At 41.0% G+C, this 6888-nt stretch overlaps 1 pseudogene; it reads left to right on the top strand.

Moving 5' to 3' along the window:
- The first annotated feature begins 4024 nt into the window (after positions 1-4024).
- LOC136650513 (5S ribosomal RNA) lies at positions 4025-4144 on the top strand (annotated as a pseudogene).
- The last annotated feature ends 2744 nt before the right edge of the window (positions 4145-6888 follow it).

The raw sequence follows: 6888 nt of genomic DNA, 5'->3' as shown, positions 1-6888 counted from the left end.
TGGCAATGGAACTAGTAGGCAGGTGTTGTAGAAAACACACAGTCAGGTCTTCACCAGCCCCAACATAATGGAACTGCACCTGTGTCCAAATAGCACTTTCGGTAGGTAAGCAGAAGTATCTTTTTCCACACTACTGAAGGGACAGTTGTGACATTTAAAGCACAAAAAGAGTAACCTGTGAACAGTGGTAACATACATTAACTGAAGCAGGGGAAGACCCTCTATTTTTATCTCACCTTTCTCCCCAAAGGGACCCAAAGCGACCCAAATCATTAAAATGAAATACATATGTGATTTCAAACTAGTGGCTCTTGCTAGAATCCAGTTTGTAATATAATTGTAAAACCTACCTTAGCTACTATCATCATTCACATTAGAAATGCCCTCCTCTGCTTTTTTTTTTTTTACTATGAGCACTGAATCGACTTCCAACAAGTAGTACAAGAAAAACTCAAAAGGCAAATTTTAACCTCATAAAAGGAAATGAAACTTCTTGTCTTGTTGTCTCTCGTTGTCCCTTCTATGCCCAGGTAGAAGGTAGATCTTTGTCCACTGGTGGTGCTTGGGCCAATTTCTGGTAGACCACCTAATCCTGCTGGTTGCTGGGATTCCTGCAAAGAATCCTGGATTATTAGGCAGACTTTGATTTGATCCTGCAGTACAGTATACCAGGACAGGTACAGATATCAAGACTTTAAGCAAGAGTGCATATTCATGATTTCTTCCTTAGGAGGTGTCCTGTCAGTATGCATTATTGCTCAGTAAATTTGAAAGACCTTGGTGGAATCTAGTTTTTTAAAAGCAAGCAATGCAAGACTGGTTGGCAACCTTTAGTCTCAAAAGACTATGGTATACGCCTACAGCACCCGGTATTCCCAAGTGGCCTCCCATCCAAGTACTAACCAGGCCTGACCCTGCTTAGCTTCCAAGATCAGACAAGATCAGGGATGTGCAGGGTAACAGTTGCTGCAATGCAATGCAAGACTGTTGTCAGCCGAACCCTGCTGTACTAGTGGCTAGGGAAAACAATGATAGAGTGGGCATAACATAAAACTAGTGGAATGTGGAGAACCCATGATATAGAACAATCTTAGGGTACAAACTCTATAGAAGGGATAGGGAGGGGCACGTTGAAGGTGGGATGGCCCTCTATGTCAAAGAAGGAGAAGAATCTCGCAGAGAAGAAATGGAAAGGGGCCCAACTCTGCCATAGATTTGCTGTGGGTTAAACTATCAGGCCCAAGGAACGACTGAGAACAAAACAGCCAGTGTTATTATGCCATTGTACAACTGGTAAGACCACATCTGGAGTAGTGTGTCCAGTTCCGGTTGCAACATTGCAAAAAAGGATGCAGTGTTGCTGCAGTGGTGCAAAAGAGAGTGACCAAAATAATTAGTGACTGGGCATTAAGAAAAGGAAGGCTACAGTGCTTGGGACTCTTCAGTCTAGAAAGAAGGCACTTGGAGGAGTGATTGAGACATATAAAATAGTGTGCATGGAATGGATAGAATGAATAGAGGGGTGTTCTTTTTCCTGTCATACAACCACCAGAACTAGGGAACATCCACTAAGTGGATGGAAGTGGCTGGTGGAAGTGTCCGAACAGTCAAAAGGAAATATTTCTTTACCAAGTGTGTAATTACTCTGCAAAACCCCTTGCCACAAGATATGATGGCACCTGGCCTTGATACAGAATTAGACAAATTTATGGAGGAAACGTCCAACACAGTTTACAAATTATGATGATTGTATGCAACATCTGTGAATGCCAGATACAAGGGAGAAGTAACATGATACAGGTATCTTGTTGTCTTGTGTGCTATCAGAGGCATCTGGTCGACACGGCAAGTCTTAGGCCATTGTGGGTAGTGTCTTCACATTGGGTCCTGCACTTTGTGGGGTCCCACTTCAGGGTGGAGAGCAGATCAGCCGCTGCCACAGACAGGATCACCGCGTCCTGGAGGGCTAGCTGAGGGTGAGCGGAGCATTCCTGCATTGTTTGGCCGCCTGCCTTTCTTTCAAAAGGCCCAAAATGGGCCTCCTGGAAGCAGTAAGAAGCAGATGTCATCGCCAACTATTTCTGGATGCCATGTGAATGCCCTTTATTGGGCCCTGCCACTTTGGGGGCAGGCCCTGCTGGTGAGCTACTGTGAAATACAAAAAGCTGGGCAGAAAGGCCTGCCTTGGCCTGATCCAGCAAGGTTCGTCTTAGCTTCTTATTGTATCCTGACAGTCAGAGCTATGGAATGTAACACCACCGACACCATCACCACTACCATGAAAGAAGCAGCAAGAGGCATGAGATAACTAGCAATGCAGAATGTATAGTCTTGAAGAGTGTCCTTGCCATCCTTCACAGTTAAAATGATGCACTTTATTAACTATTTCAACAGCAGTTCCATTTTACTGCACAGCACCTGCACAGTCTCTTTCAAGCATCCTAAAGTAAACAGCGGTCAATTAACCATCACATTACCATTCATCCAGTATGAACAACAGAAAAGCCAAGTCCACTCACTCTATACTAGAGCAGCTGTGAATTACCAGTATGAAGGCAGCTCAGATTGGACCGCCTTGCTCCAGAATCTGAACTTTTGTAACATTTCCAATTTTAGTGAAAGGAGAAGTGCCAGGAGGAAGTATGGGCATCAGGGATCAGCACGGTTAGGCACTAAAAAGGGCTCATGGCCACCAGGGGACCCACCTGAATGGGCTAATCCCTGAATCTTCAGTATTGGCAGCAGTGGTGACACTCAATACACCATTATGTGACAGGTGGGGGCACCGAGGGGGCTCCAGGTCTCTAGTCTTTGCCCTAAGCATGGGCATTGATTAAAATATATGTATGGCATGTATCCATGATTAAAAGAGTATTGCCATGAGACACTTCATGAAGAGATTAACAATACTTCATGAAGAGATTAACAATACTTCCATTATGTAGGATTATTTGCTTAGTGGCTTTATTCCCTTGTTTGAATTTAGTTCTGATCTAGGGTATACTCTCCTGTATTAGTGAGAAAAATGTCTCATGTAGTTGAAAAACAGAAATCAAGCTAGAGTTAATGGCAGTGGGTGGTGCTATATTCAGAAAGAATAACTGCAGAGCATTATTATTTCTGTGAATAAGGAAAGCCGAGTCCACAAGGGACCATGCCCGGGTTCAATATTTTACAGAAAATGGTGAGTCACGTTTCTCAACAGCTATTTGGGAAACTGCACATTCATGCACAAGCTGTGAGCAAAAAGTAGCCATAGTTGTACACGTCTTGTATCATAATGAATGTCAGAAGGTTTTCCCCCTTCTTTTCAATACTTAACATAAGTATGGTTGGTGACAAAAACTGAAATCTATCTTTTTGAAAGACAAAATTGCAACCTTTAATAGGCTTCATGTTGCCTAAATATTTTCATCACCCTCATAGAATGTTGATATTTTAACAAAATGAATTATACTTTAATCTCAAGTGTATCCTTTATCAGGAGGATCAAGCTGTTCAATGGGGTTATGTCATTTTATTCCTCAGCAACCATATAAAGGAGATTCAGTACAGAGATAGTAATTTATCCAAAGACATTCAGTGAGTTTCATGGCTCAGCATGGATTTGAACCTAGGTTTTACCACTCATGCCCAATACACTATCCTCTACTACCATAATTAGAGGTGTTTGTTTCCAGTGAGTGAGAAAGATAGGCTTACATCTCACTGAACACAATGGGCTTACTTCTGAGTAAGGTAAATACTATAAACTATTTTCAAACACCTCTAACCATAACAATAACCACTATTCTTCTCGCATCAGCCATGCTCATGTTGATAGAAATGAGAGAAAGCCTCTAGAGAACCTTTACAATCTAGGGATTGTTTGCCATTGCCAGAAAAGGAGCCTTCATGGCTTCAGTATGGTGACATCACAGTGTGATGTAAAGCAGTGTAACACAGTGGTTATAGTGTTGGATAGGACCAGAGAGAAGAAGCGCAGGATATAAACATGAGTTAATCCTCAGTTGTTCTGTTCTACGATGACAGCAACTGTTACCCTGCACATGCCCAATCTCGTCTGATCTTGGAAGCTAAGCAGGGTCAGGCCTGGTTAGTACTTGGATGGGAGACTGCTTGGGAATACCGGGTGCTGTAGGCTTATACCATAGTCTTTCAAGACTGAAGGTTGCCAACCAACCTGTTCTATGATACCATAGCATGCTTGAACAAAACCACCATGAACATGTGCTACCCATCTTCTTTGAAAATTAGCATGCATATGATGGGGTTGCAGCTTTTATAGAGGAACACAGAAAGTTTTTTACACACACACCAGCAAATCTGGCACCCACATCCCCTTTGTGAGTCCTTTTGAAGTTTAAAAACAGTTGAAAGATTAGCAACCTGTCATGATTTCAGCATTTCTGAAATGGAAAAGTTGGTCCGAACATTTTGTTAATTTTGTCTGACAGTTAAGTTTGACCCACAATTTTTTTTATTTTGACAAGCAGCTGCAACAACTGTTGACAGCTGACAAAATCATGTAACTGCAGCTCATTCACTCCAGCAGTGAATCACCTTTATCTTTTCATGAAGAAAAACACTGCTGAATGCCTGGTTGCTCACCATGAACAGGAAGGATACTCAGAAGGCTAAGCTCTGAGCATGGCTGAGCACCTCTCTGGCTTAAAAAAAAAGAATGTTTATTGCAATTTTTTTATGAAGGGGGCAAGAAAATGAAGCACATGTACAACCAACACATAGTTAAGAAGGGATAGAGAAAAGGTGTACTGAGTCAGACTCACAAACAGCAAAAACACAAAAAATATGAAGCCATCATGAAGCAACACATGCAAAATTGAAATAAAAAAAGGGACATCCAATTTAGGGTACTCATGCTGAAATTTTAAGAATGCTATTTTAAGAGTGTAAACCACCCTCTGTATTTATCAGGTGGTTTAGAAACAAAGTCCGCTTCTTTGGCATAAGTGAAGAAGGGTGCAATGCTGCAAAAATATTTTGACTGATAGCCGGGCTATCAGCCTGTCCATGAGTAATCTGTCCCAAATTGTTTTGTGACAATTCATTATGGAGGAGGGTAGATCATCCTTCCATTTTTTTTGCCATTTCTCCCATAGCAAGGAAAACTACAGGCCAGAACAGAGTGGGGGCCAGTTGGCATGGGCCTATAATTTTGAGGGGGCCTACTCCAAGAGAGTTAAGGGGCATCCTTTAGCTCTAAATATTAAAATTTGAAAGAAGACTAATACAGATAAAATAAATGCAGATAACAGAAACCAACTCTGTGCTAAATTTCAGTGACAGTGCATGGAAAACAAGGGAGTAGAGAGGAATTTTGATGAGATGTTTGGTGTTGAATGTTCGGCGGTTTCTGTCTTTGATTATGTTTATGAACTGCAATGTTGGATGATCAGAAAGTCCTTAGTGTGTGGAGATCCCCACAGTATTAAGATGAGTTTAACTGAGATGAGTTTAATACTGGTTAATCGCTTGTTGAAATATTTAGTAGATAACCTAGTTTCCCATCTGGCCCAGGCCTATACCCAGCTCTACATGGCCATGATAAACTATAGGATCTTTGTGGAACACACCACATGGGTAAATTCTGATAACATTTGACAAAGGAATCTTAGAGGGCCGGGTTTGTATCAAACACCACTAGTATTTCATTTTTGAAGGACTTTCAGCCCAAATCCTTGAACAGATGAGCAAGATCACCACACATGTAATGTAGCTTACCTTTGACAGCCCCTCCAAAAACTGTTTGTGGCCATTATGTAAATAAGCTGCACCATATAGGGATTGTGTCCTATCAGTAACTTTATAAGCCAGTCCTCCTGTGTATGAACCAATAGATTTCACACTAGTAGGCAAGATTCTCTGTCCTAGGCCATTGACACAGGTTTCCCCAGACATATGATACTGAGTAGCAATTTTAAAAACATTTAGGTAGCATCACCTTAAACTTCATGCGGTTGTTCGGGACAAGGTGTCAAGCCTTGTGGGGTTAATGGTAATAAAATGCTGTACCTGTTAAGAGCTGGCACCATTCATCTCTGTTATTTGGCAATGTATTCTGTAACTATTCTAACGAGATACACCTGCCTTCAGGCAACACATCACTTCAACCTGGTGACACTTTAAAAAATCCAGTAATTAAAGTTAGACATGTTTTCATCTCTCATAAAAGGAGGGTGCCAAGCACTTCTCTTTTAAAGGGGAAGTAAACTTTGCACATCACTAATGATGCAAACATACTTTAATGTATTTTTCAGTAAAATGTAATAGAAATATCACAAAATAAGACCTTTGCGCTCTTGAACGTCATAATTGGCTTTATTACATTTCTAGTAGACTAAATAGCGGTGTCCAATCAAATAAACTCTGCCTTCCAATTATTTATGACCTAGACAATGACCTAGAGTAGGGGTGCCAACTGATCAGAAGAATATTGGCCAGGCCTGTGCTTGTGCCCTTAATAGCAATTTGATTTACAGAAGCCAGCAGGTAAAAGGCTTTTTACATCATGGAGATAAATATTAATGACTGCATATGAAACTGCTCTTAGGCACATCTACAGGGCTTGGATGAAAAGTTTGCAGCTCTAATGACCAGGTGCAAAGAAATAAAGTTCCCGTATCTTTGGGAGCTGTGAAAAGAAGGGAGTTTCCTTAGGTACTGCTTTTCTCACCTCTGCATGAGAAGCTGCATATGCCAAAATTCCCATTGTTGCTATTATCATTTCTATTTATTAATTTCTATTCTGCTTTTCTACCAGAAATTAATTTTTTTCCTACCATTTATGGTAGCTTACAATGAAGAGAGAACATACAAAACACAACATGAACACTACATAACAAAGCAGACTAAAACAGAAGATTA

Source organism: Tiliqua scincoides, chromosome 4, assembly GCF_035046505.1.
Source record: "Tiliqua scincoides isolate rTilSci1 chromosome 4, rTilSci1.hap2, whole genome shotgun sequence".
In the NCBI taxonomy this organism is placed as follows: Eukaryota; Metazoa; Chordata; class Lepidosauria; order Squamata; family Scincidae; genus Tiliqua; species Tiliqua scincoides.
The sequence above is the reverse complement of the archived record's forward strand: the minus strand, read 5'-3'. Positions and strand labels throughout refer to the sequence as shown.